This window comes from Protopterus annectens, chromosome 1.part0 (genome assembly GCF_019279795.1).
Source record: "Protopterus annectens isolate FY-2018-M chromosome 1.part0, PAN1.0, whole genome shotgun sequence".
Classification (NCBI taxonomy): Eukaryota; Metazoa; Chordata; order Ceratodontiformes; family Protopteridae; genus Protopterus; species Protopterus annectens.
Genome location: NC_056725.1, coordinates 1,325,399,921 through 1,325,415,359, shown reverse-complemented (window position 1 = coordinate 1,325,415,359; position 15,439 = coordinate 1,325,399,921). Strand labels below are relative to the sequence as shown.

Here is a 15,439-nt window from a genome sequence, read left to right as displayed (position 1 = left end):
GTAGCACAACAGTGACAGACCGAGACGTCGTGGTCTGGGCCTAAACAAGGTATACAGAGGGAATGGAAATCCTTATGCGGTATTTTCTTCCCAGAAGAAATACAATTAATAACTTTGTCTGACATCGGTCTGAGGCAAGAAATGTTTCCCCAATGGGGTACTTAGCTTTTAAGAAGACTTTGGTTTTCCAAATTTTTCGTAATCTCAGGAGCTGGCCGACCGGCACTTGCGAACTGCTTCTGCTTCGGGCACCGCGCGGCAAGAAAGACTGAAGAAAATGGTGTCGGCTGGTTCTTTTATACCACTGTCGCACTGACGTCAGGGAAGAAGTGACGACAACTGACGCCGGACCTAGACTTTGGAATTTGGCCGACCGAGGACCCGCCTGACGGCAGGAGAACCCATCTGTTATGACTGCAGCTGTATGCACGATGAACATCATCCACACACCATCCACACACTATCCTAATCTACCTTGACTGACCCTGCAAAAAGATATTATGTTAAATAAAAAACAAACATTTCATCCACAAACAGCCCCCAAAACACACTGCATACCTAGCATCTGTTTGACCCCTGCCAGTATATTTTATTAGAAAAAAGACATCCACTGTCAAGCAGCCTCCAAAACACACTGCTTCCTTAGTATCTGGTTGACCCTGCCAAGATATTATATTAAAAAAATATATATATCCATCAACAGTCCCCAAAACACACTACCACTAGTAACACTAGTATTTACAAAAACTCCAAAAAGTGAGAAACTGACTGGTTCAGCAAAGCACGGGCTGTTTATTAAATGTAAGCGCTTTCGGCTAAGGTATTCCTCAGCCTTCTTCAGACTAAAACAGTGTATTAATCACAGCAAGACCTTATATATAAAATATGTGCCAATTAAAACAATTAAAATTCAAATTCATTAACCACTTGGCTGGCTAAAACATTAGATTTTAAAGGGCTAATACCTGTTAACACAAGCAGTTATTTACTTTCCCACTCATTAAACAGTACAAAACAAAACAATACAAGACAACCTATATTTTCTAAATAAGCAACAAATAAACTTCGAGTTTATATAGTATTTCAAACCTATCAAGTGTGTCAAATATTTAATCAATTGTTTAATCAAACACACTAGGCTAAAATACGCTAGACTAAAATACGGAACTCCTAAGAAAGTATGAAAATAAAAATAAAAAAATTTAAAAGTAAAAGTGGTTAATGAATTTGAATTTTAATTGTTTTAATTAACACATATTTTATATATAAGGCCTTGCTGTGATTAATACACTGTTTTAGTCTGAAGAAGGCTGAGGAATACCTTAGCCAAAAGCGCTTACGTTTAATAAACAGCCCGTGCTTTGCTGAACCAGTCAGTTTCTCACTTTTTGTGGTTTATCTTTATTAGTGTAACACACTAGTATTTGGTTGACCCTGCCAGCAAAAAAATATATAAAATCAAGTGCATCTGGTTGACCCTGCAAGGAAAAAAAAATTACACAAATTTCAACTGACTGACTAGAATTAGTACCAAGTCAGTCAGTTCATAATTCAGTGCAAGCATTTTTAAAATTTTCATTTTTGGTAGCTTTGGCTTCTCAAATTCAATCACTCACCTTATTCAAAAAATAAATCTTTCTCAGTCCGATCCGATGACTTGACTAAGTGCAAAATGCACTTAAACCACAGGAAGGGAACTTTAATGGTTTCCCTTCTTTATACACTTATATCAGCAGCAGCCGCATCACGTACGCAATTCACGTGACAGGCTGCTGACCCTAACAGCCTTTGAAGCACACCTACTTTTTACTCCAGACCGTTTTCAAAACAATCTGTCCACAAAACCCCAAGACAGAAGTTTTCCTGTTTTTATACCGGAACTCAGGAGCTCAGGAGTGCACGAACACATCTCGAAGTTCCGCAAATGGTTGCCCTCACATATTCAAACTAGTGAGCTGCTGCTAGTGCTATATATACACAGGTAAAATCTTTTTTTTTTTTTTTTTTCCACTTTTTCATCTTTTTTTCCCTCTCCAAAAGTGTGGAGGAGGGGCTGCAGACCAGGACTCCAGTACCAAGAGCCGCCCATGATGCTTTGTCTTTTTAAATGTTACAGCAAAAAAAAAAAAAAGATATATTTATCTAGTAAAGGCATGCACATGTTTAAGACAATGTCTCCTTGCCTTTACTGAATTAGCTTAAGTAATACAGAGGTAAGTATCCAGATACCTTATTCTGAAAATTTTGTGAAGCAACACAGGTGCTGACGTTCATGGGTGGGGCCAAGTTCAAGTCAGAATTTGACAAACCGCAACATCTGCAAAATCTTCAACTTAAGTACAAATGCAACTATCTATTCTCCTCAAATTAATATAAAAAAGCTATTAAAAGCAGATACACAGCACTGTTCTGACTTATGCATATCAATACTCATTCGTTTTAGACCAAAAGTGATATTTTCATTCATTTTAAACAATGAGGAACAAAAACTGTCATTCTTGATCACTGTTCTATGCTGCTTAAACAAATATAAATAAATAACATAAAATGTGTTATTTTCTCAAGTAGCAGCTGCTCTTCTCACTTTAAATGTATGAGCAAAACTGCAAGGATGATAAAAGGTAACTGTCTCATTAACACACACTCAAAATCTATTTAAAATATACCAAACCATTTTGGAGACGCAAACCCTTATATAAAAGTACAAAACATACTTCAAATGCTGTAAAGTTTGTAAACAGCTTTCCTGAAAGTCGTCAGTACTAAAGGTGCGAAGCATTTTTGAATACTTAGTCAAATGCACATGACCCCTAAGCACGAGTTAGACATTTCAGTAACAAACTTAGGGCAAATTGACAAATCCAAAATCAAATATGAAAGACTAGTGAAAGCCAACAGTAACATAAATGCAATTAAAACTGACTGATGCATTTGCATCAGCCAGTCCCACCTTTACTTCTGTACAGCAATCCCAGAAATTTAACAAACCTTTTCTATAAACCCACCTTTCAACGGATGTTAGTAGTGTGAATTTGGCTCAACAAGCATCCTGAAGAATGTTACTTCTATCACTATTACTCGTCAAAAGTTGGTAACACTGTTGATAATATATTATTGCACTAAGATTGTAATAATAAGCTTCCTATTTTATTTCAAATCCGATACCTAGCCACATTTTGTGAAGCTCAGTTGTCAACATCTGTTAATTACTGGATTATGAATACATGAATACATGCTGCGGAATTTAACATGCAATCATTAAGTTTAGTGTCGCCTGTTCGTCTCTAACACAAATAAGGCGGCGGCTTGGGGTTTCGTTTAGATGCTTTAATACACAGAAACGCATCAGGATAGTTAGCTGCATCTTTAAATATGAACAGAGCTTACATCCATACGTGTTCACATCTCAACAGCTAACTACAAAATGGCAGTCAGGCTCACACATGCTCAGTATTTATACACTTGTGAAAGCCCTTGAATAGCTTCTTAAAGGTATATACACACATAGTGATCTACATTCTCCCTCTTAAAAAGATTGCCCAATATGCAAAACAATGTTAGAGCTAGGCATGCATTACTACATAAATTGGAAACAAAATACAATGTTCATGTCCAAGTTGCTTCATATTCATTATAGGGTTTAGAGATTCAACCATATCTCATAACATAACAGTTGGGACTAAATTTAGGAACAGGGACAGTCTGCAGTGCACAACTCGTATTGGGAACTTCTGGATTCATCATAGGAACAGGAATTTCCACTGGAACTTCCTCAGGAATTGGAACACTTGACAACTCACTCTGAGATAAAAAGTCTCTCTCACAGGCTATTTGCTGTGGTATAAGCTCGGATACCAGTAGTAAATGCTTTGATTCCACCTAAAAGTTGATCCTTCTGATTTCACAACGTATGATCTCAGCTCTGGACAAATATTCTTCATGACACCAATCCAATCGTAACCTTTGGATGTTTGTATCCTTATCACTTTTCCTTGATTGAGCGGTTTGCTGGTCTTATTGTAGTAGGACTTATGGGATAAACAGACTGTTTCTCACTGATATGCTGTTCTTAACACATGGAAACAACAATTGACTACTGACTGGTAATGTAGTTCTAGTTTGTCTCGAATAAAGTCTCAGAACAAGTGTACCAAGATGTTTATCATGAGGAATATTTCTGAGATTCATGAGATTCAGGAAAACATAAGTATTATTTCATTTTGACTTCTCAAGCAACTGTTTTGCACTTTGAACTGCACATTCCGCCAAACCATTTGACTGCTGGTACTCTGGACTACTTGTGTCATAAGTAAAGTCCCATTCTTCAGCAAATCTTTTAAACTGTTGGCTTGTAAACTGCCTGCCACTGTCAGAAATAACTTTGTGCGGACTACCACGTACTGGAAAATGACGCCTAATCTTAGTAATGACTGTACTAGATGCTAGGTTGGGAAGCAAGTCAATCTCGAACCAACTGGAGTTAAGAGTCTACTAACACCAAATAATGCTGACCATTCCACTCGAAAATGTCCATGGCTACTGTCGACCAAGGTAGTTCTGGAATCTGGTTAAGCTAAAGTGGTTCTTTCTGTTGATAAAGCTTTGTACTATTACATACTGAACAAGAAGAAAGTGCTATCAATGTCTTGTGACACAGAAGGCCAAAAAGTTCTCTCTCTTGCCCTTCTTTTGGTAGATTCAGTTCCTGAGTGACCACAATGCAAGACAGTAATGTACTCTGATTGCAAGGACTTTGGAACAATCACTTTTGGACCTTTCATTAGGATATCTTTTTGTCAGACAAAATCTCATCTCTGTATGGAAAATAAGGTTGCAGTTCTTGAGGTAAACTAAATTGCTTTGACGGCCATCCATGACTGATAAATGGATTGAGCCTCTGTAAAACTGGATCTTTTGCTATGGGTTCTCTCAGCTCATCAAGACGTGTGGAGGAAAAATGTCTCACTTCTATGACTTCAAAATCATCAGTCAAATGAGAACCTTGATTTTCACTCTGTTCAGTGGCATTTCTGGGTGATCTGGACAATATATCAGCAAGATAAAGATGTTTGCCTTTCTTGTCGACAAGACCGAAACTGTACTTTTGCAATCTGAGCATCATGCGTTGCAGTCAAGCTGGGGCTGAATGCTTTAGGTTTTCTCAAGATAGTGACTAATGGTTGGTAGCCTGTTTCAATCTGGATAGGTCTACCATAAACATAATCATGGAACTTCAAACATGCAAACACAATTGCCAAAAGCTCTTTCTCAATCTGGGCATACTGCATCTCAGTTTGGGTAAGAGTTCTCAATGCATAGGCAACTGGGTGATCCTCTTGTAGAATGACTGCACCAAGTCCAAATTTCGAAGCATCATGGGAAAGTGTAGCTGGTTTGTGAACATCACAGTATCTCAGCTTTAGCAGACTATCAATTCTCTGTTTCAGGACATCAAATGCTCTTTGGTGTTGCTCTAACCAAGGCCATGATACATCTTTACGTGTCAGCTCTCTCAGTGGTGCAGATAGCTGGCTCAAATCTGGAATGCATTTGCCTAGATAGTTGACCATGCCAAGAAAACCATGCATGGCTTGAACACTGGTTGGAGCTGGCATCTCAAGAATGGCTGTTTATTTTGAAGGATCTGGTTGTGGCCTGTACTCGTAAATAAATGACCAACATAAGGAACTTCTTGTAGCCGGAATTTGCATTTGTGTAGATTGAGCTTAAGATTCACCTGACATGCCATTTCTAGAACTGTTCTGAGGTTTCGGTCATGCTCTGCTTCATCACTAGTATGTCATCTACTATGACAGCACAAGGATACCCAGAAAAAATTAGCTTCATTGCACACTGAAAGACTTCGCTGGCAGAATTTACCCAAATGGCAATCTCAAAAATTTGTACCTGCCAAACGGAGTACTAAAAGTAGTGAGCAATGATGATTTCTTGTCAAGCTGAATTTGCCAAAATTAACTCTTTGCATCTAAGACAGAAAAAATACTGGCATTTGGCATCAAAGCTGCGACTTCTTCGACTTGGTCATTCGATGATGAGGTCTTTTTAGCACTTTGTTCAAATCTTATGGATCAATACATACTTTGATGTCATTTGAGCTTTTCTTTTAAGATACCACCATGGAAGATACTCATTCAGTTGGAGTTTCCACTGGACAAATCACACCTTGTCACATCATTTTATCTAACTCGGCTTTGACTATCCTACATAGCAACTGGAACTTTACATGCTGGCCTGATAACTGGACTGACCTCTGGGTCTACCTTCATGGAGTACACAACTGGAAGTTTGCCTAGTTTGCCTTGGAAAAGATTAGCATAGGTAGAAAAAATGCACTGGGCAAAATTAGAGTAGTGGTCATTTAAGCTAACATGGTGGACTTCCTTATTAAATGAAAGCAGTCCCATTTTCGAAGTGTCTCTGAGCCCTAACCACATAAAATAAGTCACAGCTCCTTCCTGCACAGTAACATGAAAGCACAACTGAGCCTTTGGTTTGAATTTCTACACCTGCATAAGCAACATGTTTCGCACAACTTGCCAAAATCAAGCCTTTCACCTTTATACACTCTAGCAAATGTTTCTGCAGACATAACGTTGCACTTGGAACCTGGAAATCTGTCTGCCATGCCCACAAAGTAAATATATGGCCCTTGTATTTATGTACGAACAAACTGTTCTGAGAGACTGTAACATTCACATGCATAATAAACTCTTCGAAACACTGTAGTTTGCAAAATACACTCTATAATGGCTGTACTTTATGAGACAGCTTTACTGTAACACTGCACAAACATGCGAACAGTATACACTTCTGAAAACTTGGGTATCTTTGCTTAATATGAAAACGCACGTGCTTTGCGAAAATGCAGTCGTTTCCCTTTTATTTTATTAATTTTATGCAATTTGGACTTTATTTCAAACATTTTTCATAGAAATTCAAATATTTTTATCAATTACATACATTATCTGTTTATGCAAATATTGTTTAGAACATCCTGTATGCCCAGTTTCATATTATGCGAAAAGAAATAGTGCTGAGCAAGTTTTAATACCTGAAATTAATTTCTGACAAGTTTTGCGAAGTTTTACCCCTTTTTAGGATGATCCACTCATGTACATTCCTCCAACCACAGCTAAGTGCCTCTAATCTTTTTCACCAAGCCGTTTCAAACTTCATGCCCCTTTGGTATGCTGGTTCTAACTTCAGGCCCTTTTAGATATGCCGGTTCTGACTTCATGTCCTTTAGACATGCCACTTCTGGCACGATGTCACTCGTTTGTAATAAGAAGGCTTGGGGTTTTGTTTAGATGCTTTAATAATTAGAAACACATAAGGATGGACAGCAGCATCTTTAAATACGAATAGCAGACAGAAAACCACTAAAGTTCACGATTCCAGAAAACCAAAACTGAAGAAACACCACTGGAATAGCCAAAGACAAAGGTAGACCAACTATTAACATAAACTTGCGTTTATTACTCACTTTCTTCAGAGACTTCTTCAGAAAAAACAGATACATTAACTCACTAACAATACAAGTTTAAATAATCAGAATGAACCAATAAAAAATGCACTTCAATTTTGACATCATGTCAAGCGAGTAATAAACGCAAGTTTACACTAATTTTTGGTCTTCCTTTATCTTTGGCTATTCCAGTGGTGTTTCTTTAACTAACAGAGAGAGTTTACATATATACATGTTCACATCTCAACAGCTAACTACAAAATGGCAGTCAGGCTTGCACGTGCTCAGTTTTTATACACCTGTACAAGCCCTTGGATAGCTTCTTAAAGGTATATACACACATACTGATCTACATTTATAGTAAGCCTCAAATGCTCACCTCTACCTTTCTATAGTGGAAGATGGTGCTTCATGACTAGAAACAAAGTACACCAAGAAAATAAAGGACATACTGGAAATGAAATGAATGCGTGCATATTTATTACAAGCAGCCTGCTTTTTTGTCTTCTGGCACTCTCTCACATCCAAAACATCTGTAGCTTAAGCTAACTGATTACTCAAACTGTACCTACGTCTGTACTGTACAGCTTCCCATCACAAGTCTCCTTTGCTATGCAAGTCTTTTGTCTCAGTGGGACTAAGTTAATGAAGCAAAATAAACAGAATAAAAAATAAGACCACACCTTCAGAGGAGGTATCTTCGATGAAATACTTTTTCTTTTTCTTGAATGAGTCAATTCCCAACAAAAATTCGTCCTCTTCCTACAGATGATAAAAAAAAACTGCATTAAGTGATACCCAATTCTCTGCATACCTGTTAAAGGGACAGTAACGTATCAGGTTTTAAAAAAGCAAGCACTAAAAGCATTCAGAATAAAATCATTATCACTTCACAGTGCAAGTAGAAACAATGGAACTGTTGTTCAAAAAAAAAGGTTAGTTTGCTTCCACCAGAAAATTCACAAGGTAATGGGCCATTAAAATGTAATATATAAGCAGTATGGCTTACTGTGCTTAATACCAAACAACTTCAAAAAGAGGTTAAGTACTTACCTAATCAGATTAATTATGAAAAAATCTTCTGATCTATGTAACTGTTGGGATTTCCTTTCTAACTCCAACCTCTACACTACTCTGGAAAAAAAAAAGATTATTCCAGCCACCGTGCACTGAGGGGCACACACGTGCTTGCTCACATCGAGGCCATTATACAGGCATCCTAGATGGCATAACCAGCCCCTGCACTCGATAGTTCACGCAAAAATAAAAACATTAAATTAAACACTTGCCTGACCTGCAAGAAAGGTGCCCAGTAATGGAGGATAAAAAAAAAAAATCATCCAAACATAATGGGATACTGGCAAGGTAATAGGTTTCTAGGTGTTTACTAGGCGGTTTCTAGGTGTTTACTAGGCTAATGACCACAAGGGCAGTTTTAAGCCTAGCTATGAATCCCAAATCTCTGACGAGTTCCGATACCCTTGATAAGTGTAAGCAAGGGCCTGGGAGATGAACCATTTACAGGTTACCTGTTTGCATCAGAGACATAGGTACCAAACCAAGGATGAATTTCCGGTTTCCCATCCAATTGTCCAAGTTGCACTTGAATTGGATTAGATAATAAGCACCCGGAGTAGATCTTCTCAAAAATGCCCTTAGATATGTTGTGTGGGGGTGTGGGTAGATGTGAATGTGTGTGGAAAAACAAACAGAAACATTCTTAACAGAAGCAGCTGATTTAAGAGGCAACCCTCCTTGGAGGAACTATGACTTGTTTATTCGCTCTTCCTAATTCAGCAATTTTTCATTATGATCCCATGTTCTGGAGCACGTCAGTCCCAGGCACAACATGGTATGATATAAACTACTGCACAAGGACAGTGTGCTTATCCATTGCACCCATCAGTTTACCCTAACCAATAAATATGCACTTCCATCAAATCAAGAAAATTATTTGTTATGTACTTACCATAAATTGGTATCTGTGTTGTCCTCTTCCCATTCTGCCTCACGTATGGGTCTCAGATCCGATCCTCGGGTCCAACTCAGCCACCTCCCACAGAGTTTAGCTTCCAGGCTCAAACTCCTCCCCTACCCACAATCCTCTGCCCCTAGCCCAACCTCCTCAGATCAAGTTTGCTGCCATCATAAGCAGAACAGGAAAGAAGCGATAACTAAGAGCTCAACCTGGAACCAAGGTGCCAACGGAGGCTGTTCCAGATCCTCTAGAACCATATCTAACTTGGAGGGGGATGGCTGGGTGGGAAGGTGAAGAAGAATGAGAAGAAGACCATACAGATACCAAGTTATGGTAAGTACATAGCTAATAAATCTGACGTTGTCCTTCTCATTCCGCTTCATGTATGGGTCAGTCCCCAGCTACATTATTTCTTGGGTGGCCTCAAGAAAGGATATGCCGGAGCACTGAAGAACCAAAGAAGCTCTCTCCTGGACACGACATCCAATTTATAATGGGTCACAAAGGTATTAGAATTAAACCACGTGGCTGTAGCACAAATGTCATCAATGGGAATCCTAGATGAAAAAGCAGCCAACACAGCAATGGACCTTGTCGAATGAACTTTTAGAGGACCAGGCAGCTGCAAACCATTCTTTTCATAAACAAAAGAAATACAACTAGTAATCTACTTTGCTATTGTCACTTTTGAACAGCCAGACCCTTGCAATTAGGAGAAAAAGTAACGAATAACTGCTTCGACTTTCTAACCTTCTTTGTCCTATGGAGGTAGAAAATGAACAGCCTGTGAATATCTAACGAATGTAAAATGTATTCCACTTGTTAGAATAGTTAGGAAAGAACACCAGTAACTGAATGCATTGGTTTAAATTTTAACTTGGTGGAGGTAGCCACCTTCGGCATGAAATAAAAATGATTACGAAGAGAAACCCTATCCTTGTGAAAAATAATATCAGGATGCTTGGAACAAAGAGCTTGCAACTCGAATACCGTTTTTGCTGAAGTAATGGCAACAAGAAAAGTGGATTTCCATGACAAAGACTTCAATTTCCATGACAAAGACTTCAAGTCACAACCCTTGGCCAGTTCAAAAAGACTCTAGATCAAGGCCTGTAGAACAAAAGTTAAATCCCACAGAGGAGTAGGATCTTTGATTGAAGGCCTCAGAAGAAAAACATTTCATAAAGGTTTTACACAACCTACCAGAAGCAACAGACCCTGAAGGCAATCCTGAATGGAAATTGGAGAGATATGGCTAACTGAAGTTTAAAGGTCGCAAAACTAGAACCTTTTTTATATAAAGATTCTAGAAAGGATAGACTAGAAGGAATCAAAGCTGAAAAGGGATCAATGTGACTGTTGATAGCCCAAATCGAAAACCCTTTCCACTTGCTCTTGTACACCTTCTTAGTAGCTGCTTTTTGGGAGGCCAAAAGGATAGCTTTTACAGGACAGGAGAACCTGGACCCTCTAGCAATCATAGGAATTGGATTAACTATGCGGTTAACTTGAGAGTGGGGAGATCGGGGTGGTGTTCTAATGTTGGGTGAGAAAGGAGATCCAGTTTGGGTTCCAGTATCCATGGAGGATGCCTGAGATAAGACCACAGAAAGGAGAACCACACCTGATGAGGCCAAAAGGGGGAAATGAGGATCACTGTGCACTTCAACTATTTGGCTTTCTGGAGAAATCTTGGGATCGAGGGAAGAAGAGGGTAGGCATACAGGAATCCCAGGGGCCAATCGTGTAACACAGCATCCCTCGGGGAATTCCCTGGAAGGGGAATCAGAGAGAAGAAACTGCTGCATTTGTTGTTGTAAGGGGATGCAAAGAGGTCGCAGCAGGGAAGACCTCAACGGTCGAATACCTCGTTTGCTACAGACTGATTGAGGGACCACTTGTGAGGCATCAGAATAGACCTGCTGAGCCTGTCTGCTAACACACTGGATTTCCCTGGTACATGTGTTGCAAGTAGAAAGCAGTTTGACGAAATCGTCCATTCCCAGACCCTCATGGCCTCTCTGCAGAGAGGGTACACATGGGTTTTTCCTTGCTTGTTGATGTACCAGACCACTGACATGTTGTCTGTGTGAATAGCAATAGTCCCTAGAGGGAGAATGTCCTGAAAAGCTTGCGAGGATAAAAAGGACAGCTCTTATCTCTAGGATGTTGAGATGCAGACGGGTCTCGGGGTCCATGTGCTTTGGACCATCTTCCCCTGGAAATGCCACCGCATCCTAGATGGGAAACATCCACGGTCACAGTGGCTGAAGGTAGCGGGAGAGTGAAAGGCCTGCCAATTCTGCCTGAATCCACCACTGTATATGAGGCCTGCAAATGTCTGTGAGCATGACAGGAGCTGATGCAATACAGACCATCAAACAGACAGTGTCCACTGGAGAATGCGCATATAGTACCTGGTTGGCGGAACCAAAAGAATAGCAGCTGCCATAGATCCAAAACTCTTAGAATCAACCTGGCTGGAAGAGACAGGAGATTCAGAATGGCTTTGACTTGAGATTTCAAAGTGTCGCTGTGATGTTGTGGCAAAGCAGCTATTTGATCACTAGTGTTCAGTTGTACTCTAATGAATTCCAAGGTATGAACCGGCACTGGATGTGACTTGTCCAAATTTACAGTAATACCTAGAAGATGCGACAGCTAGAAAACATAGTCCCTGGCCTGACAAAGTTGACATTGAGTAGGAGCAGTCAGGAACCAATCGTACAAATACGGGAATACCTGAAACTTTTGCAGTCACAGATGAGTTGCAACCACTGCCATGCATTTGGTAAACGTCCAGGGGGCTGTGGTGAGGCCAAAGGCTAGGGATCAAAACTGGGTGTGATTGGCTCAGAGGCAGAAGCACAGATAAGTTATGGGGCACCTGTCTATTTTTGTGTGATAGTATGCATCCTTGAAATTCACTGAACACATCCAGTCATCCTTCCTCAGCAACAGGAGGATAGACTGAACAGTCACCATCTGGAACTTGGTTTTCTTTGGCACCAAAAAGAAATGAGAGTAAGTTCCAGACCCTTTCTGACTGGTTGGGACCTCTTGGATGACTCTCTTCTGCAGCAATCTGGTGATTTCAGTAGCTGCCAACTCCCCCGGAATGGGTGGAATATCAGGGAGTCTGTTCAGTACATTTAGAGGAGGAAGGAACAAGGGAATGCAGCAGCTACTGGAAAAATGTTGAGCACCCAATCACCCTTGTCGTGAATTGGGCCCAGGTGCTTGAGTGCAAAGTAGGACAGTTGGGCAGTGCTTCAATAGTGCTGAAAGGGCTTGTCAGGAAAGGATTCCCTAGAACCCTGGTTCTACAGGCCCCCTCTGCCTCTAGGGTGGCATCTCCCATTATAGCCTCCTCTTCTGCCTCTGGAGAAGAAATCTCCTCTTTGATCAGGAAAAGAAGCTTGTGACTTATGGAATCAAGTTTTCTTAGCCCCCCCCCTTTGATTCCTTGAGTAGGTTCATTGGGGGGGGGGGGGGGCAATTCCCATGGCAGACAAAGTCTTACCTTCTTGCTCACTGTGGCTCAGGGGGCCTTGTACAGATGGTCTGAAGAGAGACGAATCATTGAAAGGGGCATTGACAAAAGACGCCTTAAAGGGCTCCGCAAAATCACAAAGCATCATCCAAGCATGGCAAAGCATCGCAATGCCGGTGCTGGCTACTCTAGAAGAACCCTCCCATGAGTGGGAAACAAGTCTCATGGAGGAGTTAGTAATAGAAGTAAGAGTGGTTAGCTAAGGAGAAATTCTATCAAACTCCTCCTTAGGCAAACATTCCACCAGAGAGTCAGACAGTTCCATGACCAAGTCTCTCTGAAAGAGAGAGAAATGTGCCAGATAACTGCGCGCCCTCGGCGAAAGGTAGTTGAGGCATAAGCGCACTTCCTGAACCTGTCCATCACTCTGTTCGGTGGATGGACAGTCGAGCTCTGTTGGGCAAGCTCTTTCTTGGTAAAGGTAGTCACCACTATGGCATCAACTGGAATACCATTACTCCAGAAAGCACATTCCTCCAGGGGTAAAAGGATTTTATCTGGATGTTTGGGAACTAGTTCTATAGTGTTCAGCCCCTTCCAGGCCTGAAGGGTGACAAGGTCAACAAGAGTGTCTGCCGGGGTGACTACCCAAGATGCAAATGGTCCTATCCCAAAGGCCTCTAGGAATACAGATTCCTCTGAAGAGGGTTTTTTTGGATGACCAGCCACCTTTTAACTTTAGGATCTCTAAGATGTCTGTAAAAAGGACATCCCTCCGGTGGTGATCCTCTCCCTCATCCTAATCTGCATCCTTTATGAGGGACTCCACAGGGGAGTCCACGTGGCTCCTTTTGTATGTCCTCTTCTGTGGGATCTCCTCGGTAGGACATTCAGGTGAGGAATCAAAGAGGAAAGGGCAACCTCTGGTGGAACAGACTGGAGGACCTTCGAGATGGGATGACCCTTGGCAGAAATGGTAGATCCAAGGCCACGATCCAGAAAAGATACACAGAGTGGAGTAGTAAGGGTCCATCACTCTGTTAATACAGCAAGTCAAGAACACCGAAGGCGAACCTTGCCCCTCGGATCTGGCATTCACTTTGATCCAAAGACCTCAGAGCAGAAGGAATGAAGATAACAGGTGTAGTCAAAGAAACAAAGACTCTCTGCTCTAACCCTGAACCCCTCAGAACACTACTGTCCTGGGGCTCTGAAAAAGAAACTTGGATCTGAGAAGAAAAGGGAGTAGACTTGGATCCACGAGGGGATGGAGCAGGAAGAACCCCCATCTGAATCTGGGCCTTGATGATAGATCTGACCATTTTGTCAGAACACTACTGCCCTGGGGCTCTAAAAACCAAAACCTGGATCTGAGAAGAAAAGGGAGTAGACTGAATAAGCTCAGATCCACTAGGGGATAGAGCGGGAAGAACCTCCATCTGAATCTGGGCCTTGATGATAGATCTAACCATTTTGTCCATGTCAAGATGCAGGCTCAGAGGATCTGGAGGAAGCCACTGAAGATGGTCGAGAATACTTGGGGGTCTGAAGTTTCTTGGATGGCATACTGGGAGAGACCGTAGAAATCTCCCAGGATACCTATCTGAAGACTGTGGATCCAAAGGGGAGAACTCAGATCCAGAGGCTTAGGATCCAATGACATGACAGAAGACGAAAGCTTGCCCAGAGCCATTAAGTCAATTGGAATCTTTGGAGCCAACATCGTTTGATACGAAACCTTTGGAGTCTTGGCAGGCAGCTCTGAAGATGCCCTAGGCTCTTTAAGGTACTATTTCTTGGCCTGGGAACCAAGCGAATGCTTGGAGGGGGGCTGAGCCCCTGGAAAAGTAGTAGTAGAGGGCAAAAGACCCTTTAAGATTAATTTGTTTTTATGTTCTTGTATGGCTGTGGGATTAAACCCATCACACATGCTGCAAGGGGTGTGCAAATGAGCTGGACCTAAGCAATACACACAACGGTCATGTGCATCCAAGTGTGGAATCTTTCTCTATCACTTAGAGCACCTTTTAAAACCTGTTGGCTTCTCCATAGCTAAAAGCTAAGCAAACAAAAAGTATACAAGAAAATTTAACAAACCAAGTATAACAGTAAAAATACTTACACAGATAAACAACTACAACTACCGTACCAAGAGACAAACTGTACAAAGAGAAAGAAAGCAGGGCCAGAGTCCAAAGGGAAAAAAAGAGAAAGAAAAGCCTAACAACCTCGACAACTAAAGGGAACAGGGGAGGCGGTAAAGAACACTAACTATACAAGAGAAATAAAGCTGAAAAATACATTGAAAAATATACTGAAAAAGCTTTCAAAAAGAACAAACTTAGCTATGCACTGGAAAACCACGTCTGGGCACACTGGCAGCAAACGAGATCTGGGGAGGTTGGGCTAGGGGCAGAGGATTATGGGTAAGTGAGAAGTTTGAGCATGGAAGCTAAAGTCGGTGGGAGGTAGCAGAGTAGGA

General features: G+C 41.0%; 1 protein-coding gene across 2 annotated transcripts in view; it reads right to left on the bottom strand.

The window, feature by feature from the left end:
- Positions 1–8,255, bottom strand: part of LOC122797858 (HMG domain-containing protein 4-like) — a 1,182,248-nt gene extending 1,173,993 nt beyond the window's left edge. For both annotated transcript variants that reach the window (XM_044066383.1, XM_044066391.1), the window contains exon 1: positions 8,170–8,255. The gene's annotated coding sequence lies outside the window, so the exon portion shown is untranslated. The remainder of the gene's footprint in view (positions 1–8,169) is intronic.
- Between the last annotated feature and the right edge of the window lie 7,184 nt (positions 8,256–15,439).